A 19,708-nucleotide genomic window follows, 5' to 3' on the forward strand; every position below is an offset into this window, starting at 1 on the left:
GGGGTAAATCTGACTCTTAAAATACACTGCAAGTTTGGTGAGTCAGTGCAGGTCTTCAATTCTATTTAATTATTTGCTTACAGTACTGCACACTGCAGGGAGATGTGAGAGGAAGAGGAAATGCAGAAAAGTAACTGCTGTTAATGTAAAATGCATAAAATTGGATTAAAAACATTAGGCTAAAAATTTGCTTCCACTCTAGCTTGTGAGAATTTTGCCCTCAATGGCAGAAAGCAAAATACATCCTCAAAAGTTAACGCCAGTTTGTAACATGATCATACCTCAGAACAGGGGGTGAGTGTGTTCACATCAGCTCTGTGTTGGAATCTCAAAATAGCAGTTTCATCCAGTCACTTGTTTATGAGACCTGCTAAGGACAAAACTGTGAAAACCTCAGTTGGAAGCTTTTTCTATGAAGATCAAGTATTTAAAAGTTAGACGAAGTTGTACACACAGCAGGAAGCATTTGCGGTCTGCACAACAGAAGAAAACACCATATTCAGAAGAGATAGATGCTGAAATTTCAAGCCTGATTCTTTAGTCTACTGATTAAGAAGAACAGTAATCACATCCCACTTATCTAGTTGATAAAGAACATGGAGCTGCCACAAGTCAACTTGGATAGATGCCAAGGTAAACCCAGGCAGAACTGAAAAATCCATCTAAGATGACTGAGTGGTAAATGATGGTTATTTATTCTAACCAATTTGTTAATGTATTTCTGGGAAAAATGGATTAATTTGTTTCTAATCAAAGCAAGGACCTATTCATTACAGGAGGTAGGATTTCTAATAGATTTTTTAAAAAGAAGACAGATTTGGTAGCTTATCCCCAAAAAGAGGACCATTTGGGCTCACTTCCCTGGAACATACACTTCCTACCCCTTTATCCAGGCTGATTTCAAACACCATACCGATGGGCCTTCTACTCCAAGCTCTTTTGTCCTCCCAGTGCTGTAGCCCTCACTAACTCTTCACCCTACATTCAGTTGTTCCAGCTGTTCACTTCCTACCATACTCTCAAACACTGGCATCTAACCTCTTTCCTTTGACTACCATTTAGTGAGAATAATCCTATCTGCTGAGGCCTCTGTCACCTCTGCTGCTGCTGCCTAGGCTGAGTCACTTAGAACTCAACTTTCCACAGTGCTGAGATTCTGCCTCTTCTCTCTCAAAAGGCAGGATTATAGTAGTCATGAGACACAGGTGAAAACTAAATGCCAGATATAACTTATTTTACATCTGCCCTGGCAATCCTTCTGTCTAAATCCCTGATAATGTTTAATTTGCCCTTTTCTGAACTCCAGCCTCATTGATTGCACTCAGATAACGAGGTCTCTGAGGCTCATCCTGAGCAAACATACCAGGAGCAATTACATCAGTGCTCGGTGAATAGGTCAATGGCAATGTCTTCACTCCTGGCAAACCTGCAGATGCTCCAAGAGGACAGGGACAATGCTGGGACTCAGTACATGTGCAGCCCAAAATGACACTGGCCAGCTCCTATCCCTCATTAAATGCTAAACGTTTGGTGCCAAAACATTTGGGATTGTTTGCCTAGTTGTCTCAAATATGTAATTCTCAAATGACATTTCCCATGCTATGACCTTGCTTTTTGTTCTCTTACTGATAACAACATGAGCACTTTGGGGAGGCCAGGAAGTAGAAGAACCAGCAGCCCAGCAGGTGGACAGGGAGTCTCATCCTGGAGCTGGGCTGGCAAGGCCAAAATTCCCCCCAGTCTCATCCTTTTCCCCATCAGCAGCTGTGTCTTACCTCTCCAGTGCCAGCTGCTTGACACCCTGGGCATCCAGAGCCTCACTAAAACCCCACCAACCATGCAAGAAAAGCAAGCTCCACAATGAAGGGAGACACAGCAGGTACGCACCAGCCTCTGGTGGGCTTGGGGCACACTCCCCTGTCTGTGGGACACAGCATGGGGACCAGGAAGCAGCACATCCCTCTCCCACACAGGGTGCTGCTCACTCCTCACCTACTACCAGCCTTTCTCTGCCTACACTCCCTATGTCCTGCTCCATCCCTTTTTCCCTCTCAAGCTCTTATTTTTCCTGTTTAAACAGCCAGATTGAGTCTTAATTATTTAAGCACCTTCCAGATTTAGAAAGCTGTTTTGGCTGTGAAAGTAACACTCAGTGCAATCATCTCTCATCAATAAACCATAGAAACAAATGTGTACTCCTGTTGGGAAGGAACTTTATTTAGAGCACACTGAAAAGTGTTTTAAATAACGTGTGAAAGATGTGAAAAGACCTAATGGTGGTCGTGTTTCAGTGAGGTCAGGACATTTTAGCTCAAGTGAGAAAAAATGGAACTTGTGCCTTATTCCACTAATTTTACTAGGAACAAGGTAGCTTGACTTCCAAAACAATCCTGGGCAAAAGGCTTCCAGAAAGGCAAACTCACTTGAGAGTTGTTCTAGTTTTCACAATTTTTGGTGGGTTTTTTTTGTAAAGCGTTAAAACACACAGGCAGGGACTGTTGTGAGTGCTCACACTTTACTGAAAACTGTTATAAAGCCTCAACTCACAGACACACAAAGCATACAGGTGTTTAGTTCTTCAGGGAAATGGAGATTTGGGCTTTAAAACAAAAAAAAGGGAGGGAAAAAGCGGGCACAGCATCACCAGTCGGTCGAGGGAGGGGATTGTCCCACTCTACTCTGCACTGGGGCAGCCTCACCTTGATTAATGTGTGCACTTCTGGTCATTACAATATAAGAAAGATATTAAGCTCTTAGAGAGTGTCCAAAGGAGGGCAACGAAGATGGTGAAGGGCCTTGAGGGGAAGCCGTATGAGGAGAGGCTGAGGTCACTTCGTCTGTTCAGCCTGGAGGAGACTGATGGGAGACCTCACTGCAGTTACAACTTCCTCATGACGGGAAGAGGAGGGGTAGACACTGATCTCTTCTCTGTAGTGACCAGTGACAGAAGACAAGGGAATGGCCTGAAGTTGTGTCAGGGAAGGTTTAGGCTGGATACTAGAAAAGGCTCCTCACCCAGAGGGTGGTTGGGCACTGGAACAGGCTCCCTGGGGAAGTGATCACAGCACCAAGCCTGACAGAGCTCAAGAAGTGTTTGGACAATACTCTCAGGCACGTGGTGTGACTCTTGGGGATGGTCCCATGCAGGCCCCAGACTCAATGATCCTTGTGGGTCCCTTCCAATTCAGCACATTCTGTGATTGTTTGAAAAAGCTCCAACACAGACCGAACCGCATCCCTGTTAACATCTTACTCTAATAAGTATTTATTTATAAGATTTAAGAACTATGGCATAGCCTAGATGTCTACTTTGGAGAGAGGTTTTTTCTTGTCCTAATAAGAGCTTAAGGAAGATCATTTCTGATCCCAGTGGGAAACACACTGTTTTACTGTGTTGCCCACTTACAGCCCAGCATCACTTCTGGGGAGTCTTTGCATATCGAGCTTCGACCAGGTGAGGTCAGGTTGCAATGCACTGCTTCAGCCAAATGACCATGGACATGGGACCAGTGCATTACTGCTCCAAAGAAGGTACTGGATATTGGACTGGCATAGCTAGTCCTAATGGCTTCACCTATATGCTTCCTTCTATAGCCATGAGAAAGCTTCAGGAAACCTTTTTTACTCCAGCTTTCTAAAACTGCTAACTGCTTCCCATGGAGTGCAGAAACTTGATCCTAAATAAACCCCATGCAAATTGCTGCTTGACTCCTCTCCTTTGCAAAGCAAAGCTGCTCTTTATTTATGTAACATTTTCATTTAATTAGCAAAGAGATGGAACAAACTCTTGGGGGTGGAAAAAATTGAAATGTCACCTTTCACCATGAGAGAGGGAAAGAAAAAGACTACTTTCTTATTGGTGACACTAATGCCAAGGCACCCTCGCTATTGCCCCATTAGGGCCTCGTGGAGGTAATGAAGTGTCTGGAGAGGGTGAACGGGACTTTTCTGCCTTTGCTGAGCATCCCAGCCACTGGAGAGGAGCCAAAGAGCATGCTTTGACATTCCTTCCTCAGACATCCGACACTGTGTGGACAGGCTCAACATACGCATGTAAATTACACAACAAAAACTGTGGGTTTTTAATAGGACCAAGTTAAAATCCTAGCTACTTATTGCAGCCAGAGCTTACATTCAAAAATGCTGTAACGCTGCAAAGCCCGTTACTTCAAAACACAGGAAACAAATCAACTGTTATCTCCCAGGGACCTCTAATGCAGGTCTGCGGCTCACTCATTAGGATAGTCTTTAATTACATGGTCCCATATTGTTTTTCACAGGGGTCCCCTTGCCTCCATGGCCTGGGCTGGAAGCCCTCCCGGCCGGAGGAGCCGCTCGCTGTTCCACGCAAGGACCCGACTTGTTGGACGGGACCCGGAGTGGGTCCCCGGGGGGCGGGAGCCCCGCATGGAGCCGGTCCCGCACGGAGCCGGTCCCGGGGCGGCAGGAATCCCGCATGGAGCCGGACCCGCACGGAGCCGGTCCCAGGGCGGCAGGAATCCCGCACGGAGCCGGACCCGCACGGAGCCGGACCCACACGGAGCCGGACCCACACGGAGCCGGACCCACGGAGCCGGTCCCGGGCGGCCGGAATCCGCCCGGCCCGCTCCCGGCCCTCCTCCCGCCGCCCCACCGGCCCCGGCACCCGTGACGTCACAGCGCCCCCGGCCGCCGCCCGTGCGCCCCCCGCGCCACGCTGACGTCACGGTCAGCCCACGGCCGCCCGGGGGCGGGACCCCCCGCCCCGCGCCCGCCCCGGCCCGGCCCCGCCCCCGCGGCGCCGCAGCAGGACAGACCGGCCGGTGCCGCCCGCCGCCCCCAGCGCCGCCGCCAGCGCAGGTAGGGCCTCGGCCGCGGCGGCTGGGAGGGCAGCGCTGCGACTTCCCGCCCTGTGGCGGGATGCGGCGCGGCCTCCCGGGCCCGCGGGAGGATGCGAAGGACGAGGGTGCCGGGTGGGGGCCGCGGCGGGCGGGGGTCGCCGCTCCGCGGGGCGCGCAACAAGTGCGGCAGCAGCGCTGGCGGAGCGGAGCGAGGGAGGGCTGGCGGCCGGCGGGGAGCGGCGGGGCTGCGGCCGAGGACGGGGCCGGCGGTGGCGGGCGGGCCGGGGGAGGGAGGGGACGGGGCGGCGGAAGGGCCGGGGCTCTCGCCGGGAGCGTTTTTCCCCCGGTGCAGTTCGAGAGCATGATGCAATCCCGCATTGCCATGGATACTGCATCCCGGGCGGCGGCGGCGCCTTCCGCCGTAGCGGGGCACGGGGTGGAGAGAAATAACGGGCAGGAAGGAGGAGACCCCGCACCTCAGCCCCCATCGTCGGCCGTGGGCTGCCTCCCCGTGGAGCTCGGGGAGGGCTGAGCGCTGCCACGGCTCCAGATGGAAGTCCTGGCCCGTTTTTCCGGCGTGGCGGGTGTGCGAGGTGTGCATCCCGCAGCCTGGCCCCGCTGAGGGAGCGCTGCCGGCGGGGGGAGCGGGCGGCGCGGGCAGCCCGGCGGAGAGGGGCAGGGTGTCAGCGGAAGGACCGGTCAGGCTCGGAAGGGACGACTCCTTCTTCTCTCTGCTTCTCCTTCCCTGAGCTCTCGCCCAGCGCCCCTGACCGCGTTGCTGGTTTAGGACTGGAGCGCCGGCGCGGTGGTTCCCGGTCTGTGTGTGGGATAAGGCACACGCCGCGTTAAACCGCGCTGTGGGGACGTGCGGTGCTTCCGAAAGGTGCCGGCCCGTTTGAAAATCTGGATGCTTCAAGGATTCAAACATTACGAAATGAGCGAAAAAGGAAGGGCACGCGATAGTAATGTGTCAGTATGTCAGTAGCCTGTGCGGGGACTTTCTGAAAAACTTTATGACTTTGCTCTTATCTTTTCCGTCTCCTGGAAGCCGTCGGGCACTCGCAGCATTAGAAGTCGGCAGTGCGCGGGTTTATGCGAAGTATTATCTTGGGCAGCTGATAAGTGTTTTCTCCTTCCCTGCCTGCGCTTGCTGCTTTTCTGCCCTCGTTCCCTTCCCCTGATTCCCAAGGGTGCCGCCGCTGAGGACCTGACTCCAGAGAGCTTTCCGGCACCAGTCTGTTCTCTGAGTCTGCAGACAAAAGGCCAGTTTTGCAGACCTGGGCAGGAATAGTAGCACCTTGGCGTGATCAGCAAGAAGGGCTCCTGGCAGATGACAAGAGGCGTTTCTCCCCCGGGCAGCTGGGTGCGGTGCCTGCTCCCTGTCCCAGCCGCGGCTGAACGGCAGTGCCCCACGGCTCATTTGTATTCTCAGTGCTTTGGTGATCTCCGATGCATGGGATTCAGTGCCATGGCAGCGTACTCGTGGCTGTGAGGAAAAGCGCCAGCAAAGAGCTCAGCCGGCTGCCAGCGATGGTGAGGGAGAACAGGGCAGGGGCATGGCTGCAGTTGGGATGCTTCCGATCAGGAAGTCTGCGAAACCGCTCTGTGCAAATGGAAACACGCCCTGCAGCTGAAACCAGATGAGGACAAGCGTGCAGGCGTCTTGGCGGCACAGCCTTTCGCCAGAGTTTTGGGCCAGGTTACTTCCAGGGTGAGGTTATCTCTGCCAGAGCAGCTCCCTGCTGGGGAGCTGCGTGTCTGCCTTAAACCGCCGGCTTAAATTATCGCCGGTGGCCGCGGCTGGGTGGAGGGTTCTGCAGTTGAGAAGTTTTTGTAGGTGCGAGCTGACGGTGCTGCTGCATCAATATTAATCTCCTAGCATAGAAGGAGGGGATTTATTTGGTTTTAATAAGAACTTGTGCGGAGGATTTTTGCAGTGTATTTAATTCTAAACCCTTCTTGTTCGTTCTGTGCAGTCGCAGCCTGCGATTTTTCTTTCTGTTAAAATACTCCATAACTAGAGATAAGTACTGGTGCATTCTCACCTCTGCTAACAGGGGGAGTAAGCCTGTGGCACACGTGATCGTCTGATGCTGTTGAGCAATAAAAGCTGGAGTTTTTTATGAAAGTATTCATGTATTTAGGTTGCACTAGGCACAGTCTGTTTTCAGAGCAGCAAGTAGCCAAGGCATGTACTCTGCCTGGGGGAGCTGTACTTGCATGCACAGAGGGAGGATTTCACCGGAAGACTTGTGGGACCTGGAGGTGGCTAGGGTCAGCTGCATGGAGATCCCTTCTCAGCTTTGTGTGAGCTGAGGAGCATATGAAAAGGACCACTGTGCTGAGTTTGCTGAAGTTAAGAGTGGGTTTGCCCTTGAGGATGTTGCCGGTTGACATGGGTCAAGAGCACTAAAAGACATGCCAGAATTTTGCTTCATTTTACTGAATTTATTACAAGGCACACATTATACATGTCATGTGTGCTGGAAGCCCTGCTTTGTGTTTGTTATTAGTAAGTAGTATCATAAGTGATCTACAGTTAAGTCTCCTGTATTCTGCATTCAAATGCAATCAGAGAGAGCAACAGTGAAATGAATATGCAGTGTGGCTTTGTCTTGCAAGCTGGGAAGAGTCTGGCTGATGGTCTTCCTGCCTCACTCTGCTTTTTAAAAAGCAGTTGCACTTTCTGTGAGTTAGTGCCTTTTACATAGCAGCAGCTGATCAGAGGAGTATCTTTGACTAAAACTCATGCATACTTGGTACTTAAATATAGCATCATTGATGCTACCTAGTTTATGTGCTGTCTGACCAGTCTCTGGGTTTACTTACTGCAATATTTTTAGTAAATTGATGTTGTTTTTGCATTTCTCAGCAAGAATTCTTCTTGTTACATTCCTTGTCTTTTGTTCAGCCAGAATTGAAATAAAGTATTTTGAATTCTCTGGTCTAATCTCTTTCCCTGTTGACCTTCATTTTGTGTTGTTTACAAGAGGAATTAACTTAAAGAAGATAAGCTTAACAGAACAAAAAAATGTAAATTGAAAATACTACTGGAGATCCATCAGGCCTCTGGACAGTTCCTCTGATTGCTCATTCTTTTCTAACTTGCTAGGAGCAGATTTTTGGAAATATGTTTGAAGACTCAGATTTTGGGGAATGATAGTGGAACTGACAGTATTTTAAGATTTCAGGCTGACCTAGTGCTGGAGTCTGATGACCACAGATGGAAAGCTCAGTGCTGAGCATGATCCAGAGCTGCCCCCTTTGGAAAGGCATATTCTTTGTAAGTGACATTCAGTTGGTAATTGGTTAAATGCTCTCAAGTAGTGAGCTGACCTCATTCCTTTACCTTCCTCATTTTTGGGGCAGTAAACATTGCAACATGAAAAGCTTCTGTTTCTGCTGAGCTCAGAAAAAAAAAGACGCCCATACGGAGCACAAGGTTAAAGTGCTTGTCTTCTACCTTCTGGTGGTTCTCAGCAGCCCTTACTCAGTGGCAGATAAAGCAAATCTCCCAGTTAACACTGTCTGCATCCCACCGGAGGCAAATTTTTGGGAGAGGAACAGCAATTGCCTACAGTGCCCTGTTAAAAGTGTCATGCCTTTGTGTACTGTTGTGCTCTCTGTCCCTCTTGGAGTAACCGCTGAAAGGATGTCATTGCCAAGGGGCATTCATGTAACAGGCAGGGCAGGAGCCATGCGGTGGTGCAGGGCAGTGGCTGGGTGGGAGGGTGGGCTCAGCACTACTTTAGGTGCCACTTTGCCACCGGCATGGGAGGGGCCTTAGCGCTCTGGGTCTGGGGTTCCTGACATAGCAGCAGGAAGCCAGAGCCCCCATGCTGTGCACAGAGTTGTCTCCTGGGACAGGTCATGCCAGAAAGGCCCATTTGGACTTGGAAAGCCTTTTGGGGCAGATGGGCTCAAGATGGTGTGGGGTTTATTTCAGACATGAAGGGCTTGTTCTCTGACTTGGAACAAAGAGAGGCAGGGATGTTCTTTCTGCTGAAGAGCAGAGCCTCAAATACCTCTACCTGTTATTTCTCAGCATGTTGATTTACTCCTGTGAGTGGCATGCTGTCTTAAAACGGGTCACAAGCAAAATGTTGAATTTTCACAGCTGCTAAAGCTCTACTTAGTGTTGGTAGCTCTTCATATAATTCATGAAGGCACATAGAGATAATGATGCTGTTTTCTATAACCTCCACTGCATAACTAAACAACTCGTTTGTTTTGTCCTCTTAATCCTCTTTCTTTACCTTCTTTCATTGCCATGTCTTGAATTGGTCATGTAGGTGTTCAGACTTTGGGAGCTCTTGCCTCAATTCTTTGCCGTGATGCTTTTGTTTTCCTCTTTTTATAATGTACAAAATTATGTTCTTCCAGGATGGAGCATAAGCTTTTCAAAGCTGTTTGACTACATAATAGACTGAAGAAATTGATGCTTTCTGCATGACAGTCAGAGCACACTGCTCTGTGTGCATTCAGACACTTCACAAAACCGACAATAATCCTTGTAATCTCTAGCTGTTTTGTCATATGTAATATAGTTGCTAATTTGTGATTCTTAAATGTGTTAAAAATGCAGAAGTACCCTGCAATCCAAACAGTTTATGCACACTGGCATTGGAAATGCTTTTTCCCTTGAATGAAAGAACACCCATAAGGACAAATAAAAAGGGTAATCAATTAATTACACAGAAGTTGGTCTGTTTAAAAACTTATTTCCCAGGTCAGATTGCTTTGCTATGACCTTTCCTAAGGCTTGTTTGAATTTGGTAATGCAGCAATACGGTTAAGAGGGCATTGCTGAAGCTGACATCCCTGCAGTTCATAAGTGCTGACTGGTAAAAGTGATTTATATCTGGATTCCTGAGGGCACTGAAACCTGTCCCCGTTATCCAACAGAACAGCAGTTAGATCTCTGTTTGATGAAGGTAATGCAAACAGTGATGTGAATTGATTTTTTTGATTGACAAATCAAATAAATGCTACCTCCAATCTTACTATGGAAATAACTTGTAGAGTTGTTGTTGACTGTGTACAGACCCTTAGATCTATTAATTGAAATTAATCTCCTGAAATTTAGTGCCTTGATTTCTCTGTGTTTTGGCATTGAGGATACATTATCTTACAAGGTAAATAAGAGCATAAGAGCAGACTTGTCCGAAGTATGTCCTCAGTAAATGTTCTCCTGCTATACTGGATGCATTGGAGAATTACTTAATTTCCTTGGTGAAATGACCTCGTGTGAAACACAAAGCCTTGTGCATTTAGAAAGCACAGGGCCAGACCGCTAAACTCCTTCCCCACGTGCAGAGATTTTAGAAATGCATGCTGCTAAGTGTGGTTGTTGCTGCTCTGTGAACAAATGAACCACACTACTTACACTGATCTCAGTGCTGCAAATTAAGAGTTGGCCTCAGCATCCCATTGCATCTGGGTATTTTTCATGCCCTTATTAAAGGATTATTAGCTGTAGAGGTTGTGCTTCATTAATGGTAGCCTTGTTAATGACCAATGCCCTACTGAGCAGGTAGAAATATTAAAACATTTCATGAACTTGTATTTATGCTAAAGTCTGGATTTAATTGACCTCCATGTCAAAACTTCATACTGAACATTTGCCTGCCAAGTGATGCTTTGGGTGATGATTAAATGTGCTGAGTTGCACTAACATTTACAGGAGATAAAACTTGCTTGTGCAAGGCTACAGCAAACACGGAATAAAGCTTTTTTTCTACATTTTCAAATTCTGCCCTGCTCTTTGATCTTCTCATAACCCTACCCCTTGAGACACTGGCCCAGTTATTTGAACAATAAGTGTTCCTCTGCTCCTCTCCCTCTGTGACCTTGAGAAGACTGTTTCTGCTCTTGCCAGTTGTCTTTGCAGTGTCTGGAGGGTAATTGCTTTCTCCCTATGTGCATGTTCAGGCTCCCTGCTGTAAAACATACACTTGATTTCAAAAAGGAAGTAGTCTTGATTTCAGGTAACACTCCAGCTTTTATGCATCCCGATGATCCATTTTTGTTGGTGTCATCTTAAAGATATTACCAGTGTTAGAAAAAAACTAATAAGTATTAATTTTCAGAATTTAGCTTATTAAACCAAATAATACTCCTCAAAATGTCTTAAGGTCTTAGGCCATATGTTTAGTTAGTTAATTCATAACCAGGCACCTTTGCATTGCTGCCTTTTTTTCTTTTGTTCTTTTTTTCCCCCTCCCTTTACCTTTATGCCTTCTTACCTTAGATGCTGTACGTTTAGGGTTTGGAGCAGATCATAACTTGGTGGAGGAACAGCTCCTCTGTCTCTACTGTTAAAACCATGGCATCCATATTCAAATAGAGATCTTGAAGCTCTTAAAAACGAACAAAAGAAACCTCCTCTCACCTTTGCCATTACTGTATCGATTGTCAGCATAGTGGTCCATACAGAGATCCAGTTCTTGAGCTAGTCCTGTGTCCTCAGGTTTGGTTTGCTTAAGTTAATGACTTGGGAAACTATACACATTTATACCTTAATCTGTATAGGCTTTCCCTTAGATGTGCTATTTCTATGCACATAATTGAATCAGAAAGCGTCTGTTAACCTTTTCTTGAAGGAATATTTCCTGCTCTCAGGTTACTTTTAAAAATACTGGTGTTTTGAATCATCATTTTGAGAATCATTTCCTTGCCAAACAGTAGGGAGAACCTTTGACTTAAATAACAATAATTAAACCTTTAACCAGTTAGAAGGATGACATTCTGCAATGTTTAATCTCGCCCTGCGCTCTAGAAAATGAAACTTGAGAAAGCTTTTTCACTTCTTGAAGTTCAAATGGCACATGCTAGTTTCGGTGCACGACGTGTGCTTACCAGAAAACATCTACAGGTTCAGGTCATTCATGTGGCTACTTGCATGCTCTTGGGCAAGAACTTGTGTGGTGGCTGCAGGACAGTGTTGGTAGAGGCACACGGATCGGGATTTGCCTTTGAAGGACGCAATACCAGTTGTGCTTGTATTTTTATGTGTACGCGTCTGTGGATTGTGGGGTAGCAGATGCTTATGGTGAGTGTTTGGTTGTGGTTTGCAGTACTGGCATGGAGAGGTTGGTCTTAGCTGATCACAGACCCTATGAATTGGTGCAAACCCTCAGCTGGTTGTCCTAAATTAGAGTCATGCATTTATCCCTTGCATCATACACTTATCCCTCAGTTCACTCATGTACAGTGGCCTTTGGTGTGTTGTTAAGGTTTACATTAGTCTTGTGAGCTTGACTTATTGCATGCATGAAGCCTCATTAATGGGGAAAATACCTGCACTTGTAATGCGGTGTGGAATGTTCTTTTTTTGTTAACATATTTGATACACTGTCAGAAAATAAGCTGCCAGTCCCGCAGGCCTGGTTACTTACAGGTTTTTCTCTACCTCTGTAACAGGCCTAAGCAGAAAAGCCTCTTGCAAAAGATTTGAGCAGATTTTTTAATATTTTATTGAATTCTGGCTTATGTGCCACCCAGAAGGCACAGCTCAGACCATGGTCGCTACTGCAGCCCCCTGTTTGCTTGCAATAGAAGCTATAGAAGCGGTGGACCGGGAAGTTTTGGGTGAGTGTTCCCGTAACCTTCTGCAAGAGGTTGAAATACAGTGTAAGGGCTAGAGGAAAACACAAGTGCAAGGGAACAACCCCAGCAATATATAGGGTGGCAGACCCATTATGTAGGGACTGAGAGAGACAGCACCAAGTCAGTCAGGAGTACTGAGTTTGTCCGTCCAGTTACAAATGAGGAGCAAATAGTAATACAGGTAGTGACAGAAAGGCCACTGTGTTTCAGTGTAGATCATTGCCCTGAGTGCGTGAGTTGCTGCTGCTGCCTCTACTTGTTTATAGGTAAAAATTGTGCATGGCCATAAACCATTTTTATAGTCGATAGTGTCAGACCACTTGTCATGTTAGTTAAAGTAGTAGTAACTCTGTGTCCTGGTTTTGGCTGGAATAGAGTTAATTTTCTTCCTAGTAGCTGGGTGCAGTGCTGTGTTTTGGATTTAGTATGAAAATAATGTTAGTGCACTGATGTTTTAGGTGTAGGGCTTACTCTAAATCAAGGACTTCTCAATGTCCCATGCTCTGCCAGTGAGCGGGTACATAAGAAGCCAAGAGGGAGCTGGACAGCCTGGACAGCAGACCCAAAGGGATATTCCATACCAGAGAGTATCATGCCCAGTATATAAACTGGGGGAATTGGCTGGGAGGCTCTGATTGCTGCTTGGGGGACTGGCTGGGCATCAGTCAGAAGTTGGTTTCTTACTTGGGTTTTATTCCTGCCTCTGTCTTTTTGTTATCTTTGTTTTCATCATCATCGGTGGGGGTGGTGGTGGTACTGTGGTGGTGATGTGGGTTTTGTTGGTGTTTTGTTGTGGTGGTGTTGGTAATGATGATGAGGATGATTAACTTAAGAACAGTTTAATAAATGAACTAACCTCAACCCACAAGGCTTTACCTCTTTCTGATTCTGTCCCCATCCCACCAGGTCTGCATAGGGGTGAGCAAGTGGCTGGAGGATATTAGTTGCCAGGTAGGGTCAAACCATGGCACTGTCCTCTGGTTTTGCAGCCTTCATTAAGTTCTCTGGTAACTCTCCAGAGGCCGTACTCAATCCACCTTTATTTGACGGGTTCCTGGAACCTCTAACTTCCCGATGGTTTTTTTTTAGGTCTTTCAAAACCACCATCATCTCCCTTTGAAGCACACAAAGGCAGGCTGCAAGTCTAGCCATACCTTGCAGAACAAAAATAATATCCTTTGGTACTTCTTTGTATTGATTCCTTGTTCTATCACCACTGCTAAGTGGCTCACATTACAGTACAGGAGGGACTGCTAATGCTGTTTTCAGAGGTTTTTCTTGCATTTTTTAAAGTCATCTTAATTGACTCATTTCTTCTAAATTCAGTGTTGAACTTGTTTAGATCAAATATTCAGATTTAAACTCTAGTTGAACAATTACAGATCTGTAATGAATTTGAGTTGTACAGACTGAATAGTTCTTGGTTTCACAAAACGTGTCAGGCTCACACAATGCACCAATGCAGGTATCAGTTGCATATAGCACAGTGCAGTTTTCTGAGTGTTTGTGGAGTTTGACTTTGTGTCTTAAAATACACATTTATGAAGCTGGGAAATAGAGATATGAGTCCTCAAGGATGTACTTGGTGAGAACACATGGGTGAATCCAGGTTTTAACCACTGTTTATGGTGTATGAAAAATTATCATTTTGGAGTGAGTGCTTTATTTATATCCTTTAGGACTGTATTGCCTCCAAAGGAGAGAAGCACGGCCTTGGGAGGAGATGACTGTCTTTGAATCTGCAGTGACAGGGACTGTGAGTTTCCAGTTGCACGTGTGAAGGAGCTTAGCAATGAAGCTAAGGAGTTTTCCACCCCCCTCCTCACTTTGTTTTTCTTTCCTGCTCCTTTTCACACTTTCATGTTTCTGTTTGCATCTGTTTTTCAGGCTTTGCTTTTTAAAAATCTTACTCATCCAGTGCCCTGAGAGGTTGTTTTGCAGTACAGAGGGGCAGGGCTGGGTTTTGTGCTGAACCAGTGAAGAAGCCCTTACATGAAGAAGCCTTAATCAGGCATTGGAGGCTCTTGACACCTCCTCTCTTGCAGCATCATTGCCCTTCTGAGACCCTCACCCAATTCCCACCTAAGCTGTCAGTCCTTAGTGTGAGAGAAGAATGTTAAAAAAATCTGGGGAGGTTGGTGGTTTGTTTTTATTTCTTCTCCTATTCCTCCACCACATACCCGTTACTGTGTGGGGATTTGAGGTTGAGCATTTAGCTTCCCTGGTTCAGAGTAACAGATCCCTTTAAATGAAGAGTCCCTTTGCTGCTGTTTATTCTAGAGATGACACATCTGTGTGGAGGGCTTGTATTACAGGGAGTTAAAACATTGTGGAATAACCTGCAACCATTGGAATTGTCTTTGATACTTGAAAAATTGGTTCATGGAAGAGTTTTTTGCACAAAATCATGTTTTGCTTTTAGCATACAGTAAAAATAGAGCTGTGGTGGTGTTGAGATTCCAGAGGGGAAAACTTTCAGAGAGCTGCCAAAATGAATAAGCAGTCTGATTGCCTGAAGCGTAATTTTGTATCCTACACAATCTGTACAAAACATGTATGAGATAGGTGCACTCAGAATGTAAAAATTTGGGTTTACCTGCTGAGCAACTTTTAAGATGTTGTCACCTCTATAATTATTGTGCACAGTCTTACTATAGAGGCTGAAGAGCTTGTTTTTTGCCTAGAGTTTGAAGAGTTGCTTTACAAGTGTGCTGATGAAGTACATCTTAATTCTGTCCTGTCTTTCACTCCTGACAAAATATGAGCACTCATAAAATACACTTTAAGTTAGATTTTCACTTTGCTGCAATGAACATAGTAATGGGAAAAGTTTTGTTTTCTGTGTGTGAATCACTATCTAGTTTCATAGCAATGTGTTTTTCTCATAGAACAAATTTAATTATAAGCTTTGGGCATTAAGTAAAAAATGTTGGGTATTATCAGAAAGTCAAACCTCCCATTGAAATTTAGTTTTGGGCTGCTGTGCTCAAGATGTGTCTCAAATCACTAGTAAGGTGGTTGTTTGTTGTTTCTTACAGTATAACGTGCTGTAAGGCTGAGAATTAAAAGGGATTCTTCCCCTCTGTCCTCAAGGCTCTCAGCTGCAGGCTGGTCAGCATGTAGTAAGAATTTTTGGTTATAGTCACTGTCTGTTTAACTTTGTGTTTCAATATTTTTCTGTGTATCTATTTTCATTACCTCTGTTTCTGTTGGAATAGTTTTGCTTTGTTTAGACTTAATAAAACATTCATGTTGCCTTTTTTTTAAAAAGGAACCAAACTTGTTGTTGATCTCTCTCTGTTGAGTCTCTCAATGGTTAACCTTCTTCTCCTGTCCTTTCTTCCTCTTTCCTTTTTACATCTGACCTGCCCTGATATTTCAGGGATGGGGGCTTTTTTTGTTGTTTGCTCTTTACAGTACAGTAATCTACCAGTTCATAGATTGTACCAGCTGCTACAATTACATTTAAGAAATCTCTGGAAGTTAGCTTTGATATACTCTGTATGATCTTTTCTTATTTCTTGTTATATTTTTTCTGCAATTCTTGTACTTTTCACTAGTACCATTCCTTTATGTTAAATGATGCTCGTGCAGTGCATTTTTTGGCCTTTTCTTAATAGCTTTTTAGAATTCTGCTTTAAACATTCTACGTCTTCCTCCTTGTCTATCTTTTTTTTTAATTTACCTTTCTTTTTGCCTCAGTTCTTGCTGGGTGCAATGCTAGGACTTTGCTCAGCTGCAGTCAGGTAAGACCTCTTTGTCACCTACATGCCTGCCTCGTGCCAGTGCTTCTCCTGCAGTAGATCAGGCGGTGGGATGGACCCAGCTGAAAGCTGATCTTCTTGCTTGGTTGGTTTCTTTGGGGTTGCCTCAGTTTTTCCAGGTTCCCCCCACCCAGGCAGGGTGGAGAGTAGGGAAGGAATGAAAGCAGCAGTGTCAGATCCATTCTTGGTTGCTCCTTGTCACGCCACACACCCTGGGTATGGTTTTATAGAATCATAGAATCACAGAATTAACTGGGTTGGAAGAGACCTCCGAGATCATCAAGTCCAACCCTTGATCCAACCCCACTGTGATTACTAGATCATGGCACTCAGTGCCACATCCAGCCTCGTGTTAAAAACTTCCAGCAATGGTGAATCCACCACCTCTCTGGGCAGGCCGTTCCAATGCCTGATCACTCTCTCTGTAAAGAACTTCTTTCCAATATCCAACCTAAACCTCCCCTGGCAGAGCTTAAGCCCGTGCCCTCTTGTCCTGCTGCTGATTGCCTGGGAGAAGAGACCAACACCCACCTGGCTACAACCTCCTCTCAGGTAGTTGTAGAGAGTGATGAGGTCACCCCTGAGCCTCCTCTTCTCCAGACTAAACAACCCCAGCTCCTTCAGCCTCTCCTCATAGGACTTGTGCTCAAGTCCCTTCACCAGCCTCATTGCTCTTCTGTGGACCTGCTCCAGCACCTCAATGTCTTTCCTGAACTGAGGGGCCCAGAACTGAACACAATACTCAAGGTGTGGCCTCACCAGCGCTGAGTACAGGGGAAGGATCACTTCCCTGCTTTACTGCTACAGTATTTCCTTTTAATTGGTTGTTTGGTCTTTCTGCCCTTAGAACAAAGAGTAAAATACAAGAAACTGCAGTACTTGCCTCCTGGAGCAGAGTCTTATGATGAAGTAACATTTAGGAAAGTGCTGCCAAAATCAAACCAAGTAAATGTACAGGCAGAAATACTTTCTTTCCTAATAACTCCAGGTGTCAGTCCTCTTTTTCAGGGTCCCTTGTAACAGAATAATTTGGTACCCCAGAATTTACTGATTCTTAGCAGAAGCTGGTTTGGCAGAGGTTTGGTGCAGGCAAAGATATTCAGCTCCTCAGGACCCAACAGGGTTTTCAGCCCTGAGCTTCTGTAACAGAAATGCCATCAGCTGGCTGTATGGTTTTGGCAACAATTTGTTTACAGATGTGCAAAGTGTTGTATAAGAAGGGAAGGGTGGAGGGGAATGATCTGACTAAGGCATCTGTAAGAAATCTCCTTTCTCATTGTTGTCTGTCCCTATGCCAGAACCTGACATCTTAACTTTCAGTACTCCTTGTGAGTCCTGGGCAGGAACAGGGTCAAAATCTTGCCTTGCAGAGTGTTGACACCTTTATCCTTTGGAAAGGAGATTTGATTTTAAAGACAGTTGATTTTTCTGAATGATTCACCTATTGTTTCTATACTGTTTCGAAGGCAGGGGTGCCTAGTGGCAGGGTTTTGTCCTGAGCAGCAGTGATACCATGGCATAACACTTGTACCTGAAGTAATTTTATTTTTTTTTTGTCTTAGTTCTCAGAATGGTGGGAAAAGGAAAACTTTTTGTAGCTTTTTCTGTTTGAATCTAGCAATCATGAGCAGTAGTCAGGATGGATTCACCAAGGGGAAGTCATGCTTGACCAATTTGATAGCCTTCTATGATGACATGGCAGGATGGGTTGATGAGGGGAGAATAGTGGATGTTATCTACCTTGAATTCAGCAAGGCTCCTGACACTGTCTCCCATTACATCCTCATAGGTAAGCTCAGAAAATGTGAGTCAGAGGAATAGACAGTAAGGTGGGTCAAGAACTGTTAAATGGCAGAGCTCAGAGGGTCATGGTCAGTGGAGCAGAACCCAGTTGGAAGCTTGTAATCAGTGGCATTCCCCAGGGATCAGGGTCCAGTTCTATTCAATTTGATTATTAACAACGTGGATGAAGGGATAAAATGTACCTTTCAGCGACCTCAAGGACGCTGATAGGCTGGAGAGTAAGGTACTGCACCTGGAGAGGAATAACCCCAAGTACCGGTATGGGTTAGGGGCTGACCTACTAGAGAGCAGCTCTGGAGAGAAGGATCTGGAAGTTTTGGTGGATGAGACATTGTCCATGAGCCGGCAGTGTGTCCATGCAGCCACGAGGGCTAGTGGTATCCTGGGGTGCATGGGAAGAGCATGGCCAGCAGGTTGAGGGAGGTGATCCTCGCTCATTGCTCTGCCCTAGTGAGGATGCAGCATGAGTTCTGGGCTCCTCAGTACAAGAAAAACAAGGAACTGCTGGAAGGGGTCCAACAGAGGCCACAGAGGTGATGAGGAGTCTGGAGCATGTCTCTTATGAGGAGAGACTGGGGAGAGCTCGGCCAATTTAACCCAGAAAAGAGAGGGCTGAGAGGGAATCTCACTAATACATGTAAATACCTCAAAGGTGGGTGCCAAGAGGATCATGCCAGACTCTTTTCTATGGTGCCCAGCGATAGGACAAGAAACAATGGCCATAAACTAAAACACAAGAAATTTCACCTCAACATGAGGAAGAACTTCTTACATTGAGGGTTGCAGAGCACTGGAACAGGCTGCCCAGGAGTCTCCCTTTCTGGAGATATTCAAAACCCACCTGGACATGTTCCTGTTGTCACCTGCTCTCAGTGATCCTCCCTTGGCAGGGGGGTTGGAGGATGATCTCTAGAGGTCCCTTCCAAGCCTAACGATTCTGTGATTCTGTTACTCATACTTAGGCCTGACTTTCTGTTAGTATTGTTCACTATGTATGGTGGTACTGTCCGGCGTGATGTTTAGCATCTTAAAATGGAGGCACCAAGTATTAGAACAGCTGCAGCCATGCAGGATTAACTCATCTGATGGGGGTACAGCAGGAAAATAGAAAAGTTTCAAGATTGGCTTCTCGTAGTGCAGCTGGCCATGTGATGAAACAGCAGCAAGGCAAGCACGTGCATGTACAGTTGTCAGTATGTGTCTTTTCTTCCTTTAAGTGTAGAAATTCATTTTTATTGAAGAATGTAACTAACTCAGTGTATTACATGTAATTTTTTGTGTGTTAGGGCCCATCAGAGAATTTCACTTCTCCCATAGCGTTCCAGGTACCACCCCACATGCTTTGGAAATACGAGTAAGTACACAAATAAATACTTAACATACTGTTACTTGCCTGAGAGTGACGTGTGCTTTTTCAGTTGTAGTTTCATATCTTAGCAGGGCGTCTTAATTCAGGTTTTATGTCACTCTTCTGCCTGTACTAGTCAGATTTGCATGGTGTAGCATTACTTTTCTGTCACCCCAGCTTTCATGATCTTCTTCTGATTTCTCCACTTTTTATTGGATTGCTGTATCTAGTCATCACGTGAACCGCAGATAACTTTTTTAATATCTAAACCTTTTTTACTGGATAGCTGCATGCAGGCATATTTTGCTTTGTACAGTGTTTCACACGTACAGAAGAATTTTAAGTACTTTTTTGGGATAGAAAGC

The 19,708-nt window shown here is 45.9% G+C and overlaps 1 protein-coding gene across 2 annotated transcripts in view; it reads left to right on the forward strand.

Annotated features, from left to right (window-relative positions):
• Positions 1 to 4,767: 4,767 nt before the first annotated feature.
• The window catches only part of ELOVL5 (ELOVL fatty acid elongase 5), a 39,410-nt gene continuing 24,469 nt past the window's right edge, over positions 4,768 to 19,708 (forward strand). Inside the window, exon 1 of one of the 2 annotated variants that reach the window (XM_050316104.1) lies at positions 4,768 to 4,839. The gene's annotated coding sequence lies outside the window, so the exon portion shown is untranslated. Of the gene's footprint in view, positions 4,840 to 19,118; positions 19,350 to 19,708 lie in introns of those variants that run through there. The other variant, XM_050316105.1, reaches the window with a different exon arrangement.

This window comes from Myiozetetes cayanensis, unplaced genomic scaffold, assembly GCF_022539395.1.
Source record: "Myiozetetes cayanensis isolate MyiCay16 unplaced genomic scaffold, myiCay2020 scf2-11, whole genome shotgun sequence".
Lineage (NCBI taxonomy): Eukaryota > Metazoa > Chordata > Aves > Passeriformes > Tyrannidae > Myiozetetes > Myiozetetes cayanensis.